The sequence below is a fragment of the Oryctolagus cuniculus genome, chromosome 8 (assembly GCF_964237555.1).
Source record: "Oryctolagus cuniculus chromosome 8, mOryCun1.1, whole genome shotgun sequence".
NCBI classification, from domain to species: Eukaryota; Metazoa; Chordata; class Mammalia; order Lagomorpha; family Leporidae; genus Oryctolagus; species Oryctolagus cuniculus.
This window is the reverse complement of record NC_091439.1, coordinates 32,859,030-32,872,061: the sequence shown is the minus strand read 5'-3', so window position 1 is coordinate 32,872,061 and position 13,032 is coordinate 32,859,030. Positions and strand designations below refer to the sequence as shown.

Below are 13,032 nucleotides of genomic sequence, written 5' to 3'. Positions count from 1 at the left end.
ATATATCTGTTAGATCCATTTGGGCTATAGTTTCAATTAAATCTGCTGTTTCCTTGTTGATCTTCTCTCCAGTTGATCTGTCTATATCTGAAAGTGACGTATTGAATTCCCCCAGTACTATTGTATTGTAGTCTAAGTCTCCCATTAAGTCCCTTAACATATCTTTTAAATAAACTTGAGCACTGTAACTAGGTGCATATACATTTATAATAATTATATCTTCCTGTTAAAATGATCCCTTAATCATTATATAGTGCCCCTCTTTCTCTCTTAACAGTTTTTGTGTCAAAGTTTATTTTTATGATATTAATATGGCTACACCTGCTTTTTTTGGTTTCTGTTGGCATGGAATATCTTTTTCCAACCTTTCACTTTCAATCTGCATGCATCTTTGTTATAAATATGTAATTTTTGTAAGCAGCAAATAGATGGGTTTTGTTCCTTAATCCATTCAGCCAGTCTGTATCTTTTAACTGGGGAGTTGAGGCCATTTACATTCAATGTGACTATTGCTAAGTAGCAACTTTGCCCTGCCATTTTCCCCAAGATATTTTCTAATATATGCTTTGAACTTCCTGTGATCTTTTACTGGGAGGTTTTCTTCCTTTACCTTCTTTTATATTAATGGCCATGTGTCTGTGTTCTGTGTATAACACATCTTTAAGCATCTTTTGCAGGGGTGGATGAGTGGTGACAAATTCTTTCTATTTCTGTTTGCTATGAACGGTCTTTATTTCACCTTCATTTACAAATAAGAGCTGTGAAGGGTATAATATTCTGGGCTGGCAGTTTTTTTTCTCTCAATACTTGGTCTATATCTTGCCATTCCCTCCTAGCCTGTAGGGTTTCTGATGAGAAGTCTGCTGTGAGTCTGATTGGAGATCTTCTGAGAGTAATCTGATGTTTCTCTCTTACACATTTTAGAATCTTTTCTTTATATTTTACTGTGCTGAGTTTGATTACAACTTGTCATGGTGAGGATTTCTTTTGGTCATGTTTACTGGGCTTTTATGAGCTTCCTGTACTTGGATGTCTCTGTCCTCTAAACCCAGGAAGTTTTCTGCCAGTTTCTCACTAAAAAGGCCTTGTAATCCTTTCTCTCTCTCCATACCTTCAGGAACTCCTAGAACCCAAATGTTGGTTTTTTTAATAGTATCCTATAGATGCCCATCAATATTTTTTTATATTTCTAATTTCCTCTTCTTTTCTTTGGTTTGACTGTATAATTTTCTGTGCTCTGTCTTCTAAGTCTGATGTTCTCTCTTCTACCTCACTGATTCTGTTTTTAAGACTCTCAAATGTGTTTTTCATTTGTTCTATTGAATTCTTCATTTCATTTTGGTTTCTCCTCAATATCTTAATTTCAAGTTCTAATAAATTCCTCATTTCATTTTGATTCCTTCTTAAGATTTCGTTTTCACAAGAGAGATTTTCTGTCTTGTCCTGTATGGATTTCTGTAGTTTGTGCACTTTTTTTTGACAGGCAGAGTGGATAGTGAGAGAGACAAAGGTCTTCCTTTTGCTGTTGGTTCACCCTCCAATGGCTGCCGCAGCCGGCATGATGCAGCCGGTGCACCGTGCTGATCCGATGGCAGGAGCCAGGTGCTTCTCCTGGTCTCCCATGGGGTGCAGGGCCCAAGCACTTGGGCCATCCTCCACTGCCTTCCCGGGGCACAGCAGAGAGCTGGCCTGGAAGAGGGGCAACCGAGAAAGAATCCGGCGCCTCAACCGGGACTAGAACCCAGTTGCTGGTGCTGCTAGGTGGAGGATTAGCCTATTGAGCCGTGGCAACGGCCGCATTTGTTTTTGATAACTTCTAAATGTTTTTATCATAAATTTTTTGAATTCCATATCTTTCATTTCTTCTATCTCATCATCTCCATATCTTGTAAATTTGAGTGTTATGTTAATTTGGGAGCATCATGATGTCTTCCTTGTTCTTGTTTCCTCGGTTTTTGCATTTGTTGTTTGGCATTGTGGAGATATTCTTTGGTTTCTTTTTTTCTAACTGTGGTGGCTTTTCTTGTTATATACTATGACTCTAGATTAAGAGGACTGTCTGCTTTGGTGAATCTCTAGAGGCTTGTGATGGGTGTGGCCAGAGAGCTCTATTCAGTTCTTCAGTGTTAAGGGTGTGCCAAAGGTGAAACACACATTTTTGGCATGGTAAATCTCTCCCTCTTTTTTCTTAATCCAGATGGGGAGTAATTCTGCTCAGCTGAGCTCTTCTCCTTGATGGCAATCAGTGCCCAAACACTAGCCCCAGTGGGAATAATATTTGTCTGCTCTGTCCCAAGGACCACACAAAGGATATGTGCAGTCCTCAGTGTAAGATCAGATTCCCCTGCAATGTCTCCCACTGGATTGCCAAGGTTACTGAGTTTGTGGTGTCTTCAACTGAGAGAGTGCGTCTCAGGCACTCCATGAGTTCTCCCACACACCCTCCATTTTTTTTCACAGTTCCAGTTCATAAGCTCCACACATTCACTATGTCTTAACCTCCTGTTATTTCTCCCCACCGGAGTCAGGTTTTTCTGCTTGGCTGAGGGTGGGCGCAGCCCTGAGCTGGCGCAGCTGTTAGGTATGTCCAAAATGGCACCTGCTCTTTGTCTTGTTTGCCTTTGTTAGATGAGTGGAGAGAGAGAATCGTGTCCGTACTGGTCCCTTTTATTTATTTATTTATTTTCTTTCTTCTAATTATCCTAGTGAACTTTCCTCCACGGGGCTTCAAGCCTCGTTCCCTCTAGGCTCTTCCTGCTGCTTTTCCGCCAGTGTCTCTGGCTACTACAGTTTCACCTCACCTCCCTTTCCAACGATGTTGTGTAGACTCAGCAGCTGGGGTCCCGAGCCATGGGCACCTGTGCCCTCCACGTAGTTCCACCATGTCCCACTAGTTCTGAAAGGTTTTCTCTGCATTTTTCCCCTAACTCTTCCCTGAAACTACAGTATCTCCACTTTTATTAAAATATCTTTTCTCGGACTATCAGTGCTTGCCCTCTCTATTTAGCCATCTTGGAGCCGCCCACCACTAATTATCATCTTAAACAGTACCGGGATAGCAATGAGAATTTTTAAAAACATCTTATTTCTGTTCAATGCATAGGTAAATGGATTATCACTACATCTCTCAGTATGGCTGCAGGTTGCTGTTCCAAAATATTTAGGAAATGAATAATCCAGTTTCCAAGTATGTCTTGATGTAAATATCCAGGGCACTGACTTCATAAATAGCACCCTAATCAACTGATAAAAAGTAAAATATAATCTGTTGTATCTGTTCTTTTGTAACTCACTTTGTACAGAAGTTTCTGATATATATTTTTCTTTCAATATATTCCTGTATTATGTTTGATGAGAAAATTTACCAAATGACATTCATCAGCTCTTTTAAGATGAATGATAAAGACTTATTTTCAAAAAGATTCGTATACTGGAATCTAAGCATTAAGGAGCCTTCCATGAAACTAACATCACTATGATCTGACTGTAAAGTTGAAGTTTTGACAACTTCTCAACTACTTAATATGTGGTATAATAGGTAACTTACTTTATATCTTGCTATGTTTAATGGAGCAAGAAGGGGACTCTAGAGGATTCTAAAGCTAACATTCTTGAAGAAATTTATAGAATTCTTCTAAATGAAGTGTTTTAATGCCGGCATATGTCATTATACCCTTACATATCACATATTGTTCCTTCAGTAGTTACTTGTTAAAACTTTAAATTTGTATTCATTTATTTTATTCATTTTATTTATTTATTTATTTATTCAATCCAGGTATATCACATGATATCTCACATGGGTGGCCAGGACCCAAGCACTTAAGCCATCGTCAGCTGCCTTCCAAGGTGGACATTAGGAAGAAGCTGGCATCAGAAGCAGCCTTCTGTTGTTTCAGGCCTGGTATTTTAACTCTAGCAAAGCTGCCTAAGGCAATTATATAAAAAATGAATAAGGAATATTTAAAAAGTGGTAGTTAACAACCTTAAAAAATTGTTAGGGAATTTATTTTCTACAGGTATCCTTTTTTTTATCTTTAGATGTACATTTTATTGACCTCCCATTTAATTCTATAGTAGCATCTTTTTCAATTTACTCATCACAATAAAATCTGTCTGTTAAACCTGAATTTCCACCACCAAGATTGTTGCCTCTTAAAGAGAATAATGTTGAAACTCCTAGACTGGTATTTTTTACTTTTATTTTTTCTTGCTAACCAGAAAAGCTCTTACTGCCAACTGTTCCTCCTCTGATACTGCAAAGCTTCTGGTTGCTCTTAGAGAAACATGTTCTCTTGTCGATTAGCCAGCAGTAGACCTCACAACCTAAGTTTGGTAACAGAAAATGATTGGTTTCTCTGGCAACTGGATACAATATGCTTCATCTATTCCAAAATTCATCAATTTTCTGGTCTGCTGATGTCCTCCTTCATTATTTTCAAGAGTTGACACAGTCCATTTTGTTTATCCTTACTGCTATTTTCAGATGAATTATTAGAGTGGAACTTTGCTTTTTTTTTTTTTTTTGAACTTTGCTTTTAACACAATATTACTTCTTGTTTATATTTCCAAAATAGCACTGCAATAATAAGACACACTTAAAAATCAGGTATATCATCATTAGTCTGTTTCACATGGAAATATAAAAATAAAAGTGAAGGGTAGAGAATGGTGTTTTGAATATCTAGACAAATAATACATTAAAGAGGTTAAGGCAGGTGTTGTGCAGAGGGCTTAGAATGTACTTTGTGAGAGGTTGTTGTGTAGAGGGTTTAGAGTACCTTGTGCGAGGTTTAGCTCCTCCACCTATGATGCAACTCCTTCCTAATATACCTGGAAACACAGCTGAAGTTGGCTGAAATTACTGGAATTTCTACTAGGCATTCAGAAGATACTGATGGGGTTTCTGGCTCCACCCTAAGCTGTTGTAGATATTTGGTGAGGTAACTGGTGGATGGTGAATCAATCTCTCTCTCCTTTACGAATAAATAAATAAATCTTTTAAAATTAAAACAGGTAAAAAGGATAATGAAAGGCAAATCATTTCACTTAAGGTAAGACACTATTGGTAAAGAATTAAGGCTATTCAACCACTGTTTGCAAATGAAACCAAAAAGTGGGGGTTGTGCAGTGATGCATCAATGAAATTCTAATGTTTCTTACCTTTTATTCAAAAACTATTTCCTTTCATGTAAGTATAAAATTAAACAATCCATATTTTGGCCATTTTTCAAGCATTATAAATATAGATACTAAAACAGATACCAAAAGTTTTTGCTTTTTACTAAAGTTAAATATAAAAGTGTAAATTAACAAAATTAATAATTTATATAAACTTAATCTGATAGCTTTTATTTCCTTTGATCCTATAAATCAATTCATATTCTAAATTTATTTCTAAACAAATGACAAAATTAAAAAAAAAAATCCACTCTGTCTGAATTTTTGCAGATACTTCATTCTCCTGCATGATTTTCCTTTTTTCTATTTCAGGCATTTTACAATAGTTAAGTATGTACATTGGCTTTTATTACACACAGGTTCATTATCTCTTAATCTCACCCACATCTTAAAATAATGTGGAACGTTTCAAACTACTTACTCCCTTCCTCAAACTGTTCTGATTTAATTGGACCAAAGTGAGACCAAGAAATGAGTATTATTTAAAATCTCACCATGTAATTCTACTATAACGCCAACGTTTAGAGCCATGGGTTAGATCTTTAAGATAAATACACATTATTAGTTGAAGTGGTTTTAAAATTGGATAGCAGTAATCTTGATCGAAAGGGGACTGCTTATAATAGAACCCTGCTTTGGGCCTTCATGTACTTAAAATGTTCTTCTGTTTTTATTCCATTAAATATAATTTTTTATTCATTTTCTTCAGCATTTAGGATTCTAAGACGCATTACAGATTTCACAAAACTTGCATTTTCTAAATGTCAACACTCTAAAATACCATTTATTTTTAAAAATAATGTTTGCTTAAAATCCTATTGCTCTGTCAAGAGTCAATTGAACTTAAAAAATATAATTATTAGTTATTCAGCAAAAACAGAAGGATTTTAACCAACTGTGTCGAAAGAAATATTTTAACACTGATTTATTTTTACTAAGTGACTGAGTTTTCCTTTATGTTTTATGCATAAGCTTATCTGGTTTCCTTCATTCTCTTTAAAAATGATTTAAATAAAGAACTGTGATTATCTGTAAAACTGATTGCTCAAAGTAATTAATCATTTTTTATGAAATTACCAGGGTAAATTAAGAATCTTATAATTAAAGAGTTTTCTCTTGTGTAAATGAAACATGCTGAGAGACTGTGTTGGGTAATTACTATTTCAAAAACCAATCAAATTAAGTCCTTGTACACTGGACTTCATATATCTGTATATCACTATATATATATATATATATATATATATACACACACCATATATTTTCTAACTTTTTCAAAAAATATTGTTTCCTTTTTTCACGGTTTTAAAAGAAATCACTAAAAATCAAAAGGCACAAGGAATTTTCTTTAAAAATGTTTATTTATTTATCTGAAAGGCAAAGTTACAAAAAGCAAGAGAAAAATAGACAGAAGGAGAAAGATCTCCCATGTGCCAGTTCACTCCCCAGATGACTTCAACAGCTAAGGTTGGACAGCACAAAGCCAGGCATCAGGAACTTCTTCCAAGTCTCTCAGGTGAGTGCAGGGCCCAGGAATTTGAGTCATCTTCTGCTGTTTTTACAGGTGCATTGGAGGGAAGCTAGATAAGAAGTGGAGCAACCAGGACATGAAGTGCTGGCCATATAGGATGCCAGTGTTACATGTGGTAACCTAACTCACTGTGCCACACCACTGGCCCTAACGAATATTTTCTAAAATTATTTGACCACCTGTAAAGCAAAATCCTATTTCCTATTGTTGAATGTTACTAATTGGAGTGACTTGTTCTTGCATTAGGTTATTTGTGCGATATACTATTTCTGTTATATCTTATTGTAAATGAGCATTCTTGTCCTTCTTCTCATGACATATATTCAAAAGAAACTCAAGTTGATGGTGAATAAGTGAATATTGTATAACTGTATTTACCAAAACACTGTTCTTAATTATGTAATACTCTTGTGGAAAAGTAGTTTTTTAAAAAATAAAATGCAACTTGGACTTTATAATCATTTTTGTTAAGCAGGTTAACCTGGAAAATCTTACTATACTAACAAATTTGCCTTAAAATTTTAGAAATTTAATTATATATGTACTCCTAAAAGTATAGAAAGTCAAAGAAAATGGCCTATGCTACATCCACACTTAAAACAAGCATGAGCTGAGTTTTCTACATGAAAATGGAGATAGGGACAGTGACTTAAATATTTGAGTTTTATCAAATCTCATCAATGAAAAGATGTTGAATAGTTGCGTCCATAGTAAAAATTCAGACCAGGAAAATACTCATGAAATCAACAGAATATAATGCAGAAATTTGTCTGGGAGTACTGGAGAAATTGGGATGGGAAAAAGTGTATTTTCCCTGAGAAGTTATAAACATCAGGACTCTGCATCATGTGTTTTATTAGCTTCAAATTTATATATCACATAACCTTAAACCATGAACCATCAAATATACAAATTAACCTATAAATATTTTTTGACCATTGATACTGTGAGGGTTGGTGTAGAGAACATACAAAACCATTCTAGAAGCCAGTGCCACTGCTCACTAGGCTAATCCTTAGCTTTGCGGCGCCGGCACACCAGGTTCTAGTCCCGGTTGGGGCGCTGGATTCTGTCCCGGTTGCCCCTCTTCCAGGCCAGCTCTCTGCTGTGGCCAGGGAGTGCAGTGGAGGATGGCCCAAGTACTTGGGCCCTGCACCCCATGGGAGACCAGGAAAAGTACCTGGCTCCTGCCATCGGATCAGCGTGGTACGCCAGCTGCAGCGCGCTGGCCACGGCGGCCATTGGAGGGTGAACCAATGGCAAAAGGAAGACCTTTCTCTCTGTCTCTCTCTCTCTCTCTCTCACTGTCCACTCTGCCTGTCAAAAAAAAAAAAAAAAAAAAAGAAAAAAAGAAAAAGAAAAGAAAAGAAACAACCATTCTAGAGCATGATCTGAAATACCTTTTCCATGAAGAATTAGATAAAAACCCTTTCAGATCTTGTTTGTCATTGTAAAGAGCAGCCATATCAAGCTAAAAGGACAATCCACAAAACAGAAAGGGTAGACATGAAATTATTCAGAAGACAGAATATGAACGGGAAGATAGAACACATGAGCAGATGAAAGCCATGGACGGCAGAGGCGAAGGGCTCAAGCGACATTTAAGAGGAGTTCCAGGAAGAGAGGAGGGAAACAAGAAATGGTTTGTAACTACTCTGGGATGAATGAATAGTTGCATAAGACCCATAGACACACATTCAGATGAAAAAGACATGTTCGTTAACTTTTTTAATCTTACTTTTTTTTTTTTTACAGTATCAGAGAACTGTGGAAGCAGTAGATAGAAGCACTAAGAGGAGAAGGAAGCTGATGAGCTGAAGAGCAAAGTGCTTTTTAGAGAATCACTTTGCCAAATTTAACACAAAATAGTAAATAGAATATATGATTAATGGAGGACAAATGTTAATATATATGTACACGTGGGTAAGTTTAAAGAAACATTTGCAATATTGAAACAAAAATAAAGTAAAATGAATATTTAGGACAGGTCAATCAATATTTATGCTGTATAAGGTATCTGTGTGTTATGCTGAATACATTGATATTGATCCGCTTTAAACAATAAATGTAGTAGAAAAGACAGAAAATGGACATATTTAAGCAATTTCATTGGAAGTCAAAGGAAGAAGGATAAAGTCACAGGAAACACATGATAAGAGCTAGAGTAGATATGATCTCAAGAAAGATGACTATCACATAACTGGGAGCATTTTTCCTTCTAAGACATGCTATTTTTTTTCTGATAGAGTACTCAGATGAAAGAAAAATTAAAGTCTATGGCTGAAAAACTATAGGGACTCTGGCCAGAGACTGACCCGATACTAAGCTAAAATAATAAAGCTAAGACAGTTCAGTGAAGCATTAAATAATCATGAAAAAACACATAAGCATATTTGCCCACTGATATGAAACCATAGAATGTTCAAAACTTTAAAGAATAATTATGCTTATAGTGTTTTATGGAGCAAAATGCGAGCCTAAGGATGCAAGTAGGGAAGCACAAATATGCAAATGACAGATTTGTAAAATGAAGCACCTCCTCGATAAGTATGGGTATTCAGCATAGGAGACAAGATGCCTACATCCACATGAGAGTACCTCGTGTGTCTGGCTTCCGACTCTAGCTTCCTGCTAATGTTCAACCTGGGAGGGAACAGTTAATGGCTTCTGTAGTGGGGTCACTGCCCTGTGCTGACTTGACTTCTGTCTCCAGGCTCTGGCACTTGAGAAGTGGATCTCTCTCTCTCTCTCCCTTTCTGCCTTTCAAATATATTTTAAAAATAAAAAGGAAACAATAGAAGAAGTCAATAAGGAAAAATAAAATATTGAATAAAAGTTAAAAGATAAAAAGCAGAGTTGATCTCTCTAATGTATGCCTAACATTCCCATGAGAAGAGAGAGCTAAAAGGACACAGGCAGAAATGAGAAAGCTAGTGGATAGTTCTTTTTCAGTACTGATGAAAGACAAATACATGCAAATTCAAGTAGATTCATAAATGCAAGAAGAGTATGAAAAGTGGAATAAAGAAAAAAAGACAAAGAAAAATACTTTTAAAATATGTTTATTTAGGGCCGGTGCCGCAGCTCGCTAGGCTAATCCTCCGCCTTGTGGCACCAGCACACCGGGTTCTAGTCCCGGTTGGGGCATCAGATTCTGTCCTGGTTGCCCTTCTTCCAGGCTAGCTCTCTGCTGTGGCCAGGGAGTGCAGTGGAGGATGGCCCAAGTACTTGGGCCCTGCGCCCCATGGGAGACAGGATAAGTACCTGGCTCCTGCCATCGGATCAGTGTGGTGCCGTCCGCAGCATGCCAGCCACGGGGGCCATTGGAGGGTGAACCAATGGCAAAAGGAAGACCTTCCTCTCTGTCTCTCTCTCTCACTCTCCACTCTGCCTGTCAAAAAATAAAAAAATAAAAATAAAAATAAAAATAAATACGTTTATTTATTTGAAAGACAGAGTGACAAGGATATAGAAAATAAAGAGATGGAGAGTAGATATAGAGATAGAAATGATAATGATAGAGTGGAAGATTGGGTGGGAGAGTAGGTATAGTAAGAAGAATCACCATGCTCCTAAAGTTGTAATTGCAAAATGTATGAAATAAAAGGTTTCCGGGGAAAAAAAGAGACTGATGGATAGATAGAGGTGATAAAGATGGAAATAGACAAGACAGAAATGGACATTGAAATGAAGGTGATGGAGAGATATAGAGATGGAGATAGAGATAGAGATGATAGAGATAGATAGAGACAGAGACAGAGACAGAGATAGAGATAGAGATGATAGAGATAGATAGAGATGGAGATAGAGACAGAGACAGAGACAGAGATAGAGATAGAGATAGAGATGATAGAGATAGAGATGCTAAAGACAGAGATCTTCCATACAGTGATTCACTCCCCTAATGACATTAGCCAGCTTGGGTAAGGCTGAAGCCATAAGCAAGAAACTGCTTTTGGGTCTCCCATGTGGGTGGCAGACACTCAAGGGTTCGAGATATCATCGAATGCTTCCCTGGCATATTAGTAGGGATCTGAATCAGGATCACTGTAACCAGGACCTGGACCAGCACTCAGCTGTAAGATAGGGTATCCTAAACATTGGTTTAACCTTGTGGATTATTCATCATCCACAAGAGAAAAAATCTTAAAAGCAACATTTAAGACATACTATCTCTAAAGCTACAATTAGGTTGACAAATATTTAACAACAGAAAAAATAAAGTGCTGTAAAATGGAATAGGTATAATCTGTTAAAATTACAGAATTTGATATCTATCAAAATATATTCCAATAACAAAAGTGAAGTTATCACCTCTGATAAATTACAATTGGTAATTTTCCATAAATCAAAGCCCATCAAATGCAATTCTAAATACCATAATAAAAATTGAGGGAAAATAATGTATAGGCATGTTCTGGCATAAAGAAAAAAATTCTGTAAAAACATGTGCATAAGCTGAAATCAATTTTCATTCATTAAGTAATATTTTTATTGAGACAACAGGCGGAGCCAAGATGGCAGAATAGTGAGGGCGTGCACCGATAGTCTGGGAAAATTTAGTTTAATAAAAGTGGAGTTACGGTAGCCTCAGAAAAAGGATCAGGAAAAAATTCCAGAGGAAACTCTTCCGGATCTAGTGGCTGTGACTCAGAGGACCTACGGGGAGAGCAAGGTTGCCCACCACGCAGAAGCTGAGCAGCAGGAGCCGCATGGTCTGCACGCCAGTGCGGGAAGGGGAGTAGATGTGTCACAGAGGACCAGCGGGGAGAGCAGGGATGCCCAGGGCTCCAAGTCCAAACATTGGCGCTGGAAGGGGAGGTGAGCTCAGTAACCTGGATGTTGGTGGGGAAACGGCGGTCAGAATCTAGAGGGGAGCGGGCTTGAGGCGGGAAAGTTTACAAGGCTGACTACAGGAGAGAAGAAAAAAAAAAAAAGGTGGGGAGGTACTGGTACAGAGGAGTTTCTCTCTCCACCAACCTTGCAAAGGCTAGCAAGAGACAAAGAGCAGGCCCCACTCTGGATATGCATAACAAAAGGGGAGAGCTAAGGAACTGAGGTGCTACAATTCAGTAGCCCAGGCAACCCAGTGGGAGTCTGCAGGAGAAACTGAACTGGCACAGACTCTTTGGGTAGAAGCCAGAGATCGGAAGCTAAATACCATCAATTCTGCTCAGCCATGTGGTATTACTTACCTCCTGAATAAAAAAATAAAATAAATAAATAAATAAATAAAAAGAGAGAGATTTACTGTGGGGAGCAACTGAGACTAGACTAAGTTACTGGAATTAAGACTTATTCTATGCATCTGCTCTCCCACAATATGGTGCTGGGGAGGAGTAAAACTTCTACGCAGCTGCCTCTCACCAATTTGACTGATAAGCTGCAGGAGCTGATCCTGCTCCTGATTGGAGGAGAGCAGCGTGCTCGGCGTGTGGGTAGCAGAGTTGGGATTGGTTGAAGAGGACTATAAAGGAGGAGAGAGACAACATGCACCGGGAACATCTGAAGGAACACCTGAGCAGCCCCTGAGAGAGCCGGCTGGCGGTGTGCCACTCCCCCGCGGAAGCGGGGAAAGTGGCAGGGGGAGCCGCCCTTCCACGGAGGTGGAGGGGTCGGCAGGCAACCCGGGAAGAACCAGCAGCAAACCCGGGAAGGGCCGAGCAGACAAAAGAACAGCGCAGGGTCTAGTGTTGTTCCTCCGCGAATGGGGGAGCGACAATTTACCATGCATAATCTGAGTGTGTCACCTTTGCACACCCGTAACACAGAAGAACCAAGCAGAGCTCAGAGGCCACACCCATCTCAAGCATCCAAGGCTCCTCCAACAGCAGGCAGTCCACTTAACACAGACATAGTATAAAAAAAAAAAAAAAAAAAAAAAAAAAACTCACAGTGAGGGAAGAAGAATTAATTAAGCCAAGCAACAAACACAAAAATCAAGGGAACAAGATAAACGATGACACTATGATGCCTCCAAATAAAAACACCCCAAGCCAAGATTATGAAGATGATGAGATAGAAGAAATGTAAAATGCAGATTTCAAAAAATTTATGATAAGAACATTTAGAAGTTTTCAAAAGCAAATCCTTGAACTACAGAAATCCTTATTGGACAGGATTGAAAATCTCTCTTCTGAAAATGAAATTTTAAGGAAGAATCAAAATGAAATGCAGAAACTAGTAGAACAGGAAAGTGTGATAGTGAAGAGAAATAAAAATGAAATGAAGAGCTCAATAGATCAAATGACAAACACATTAGAAAGTCTAAAAAACAGAGTCAATGAAACAGAAGAGAGAATATCGGACTTAGAATACAG

The 13,032-nt window shown here is 37.9% G+C and overlaps 1 pseudogene; it reads right to left on the bottom strand.

The window, feature by feature from the left end:
- LOC100348503 (large ribosomal subunit protein uL4-like) overlaps positions 1 to 11,426 on the bottom strand; it is a 31,516-nt pseudogene extending 20,090 nt beyond the window's left edge.
- Between the last annotated feature and the right edge of the window lie 1,606 nt (positions 11,427 to 13,032).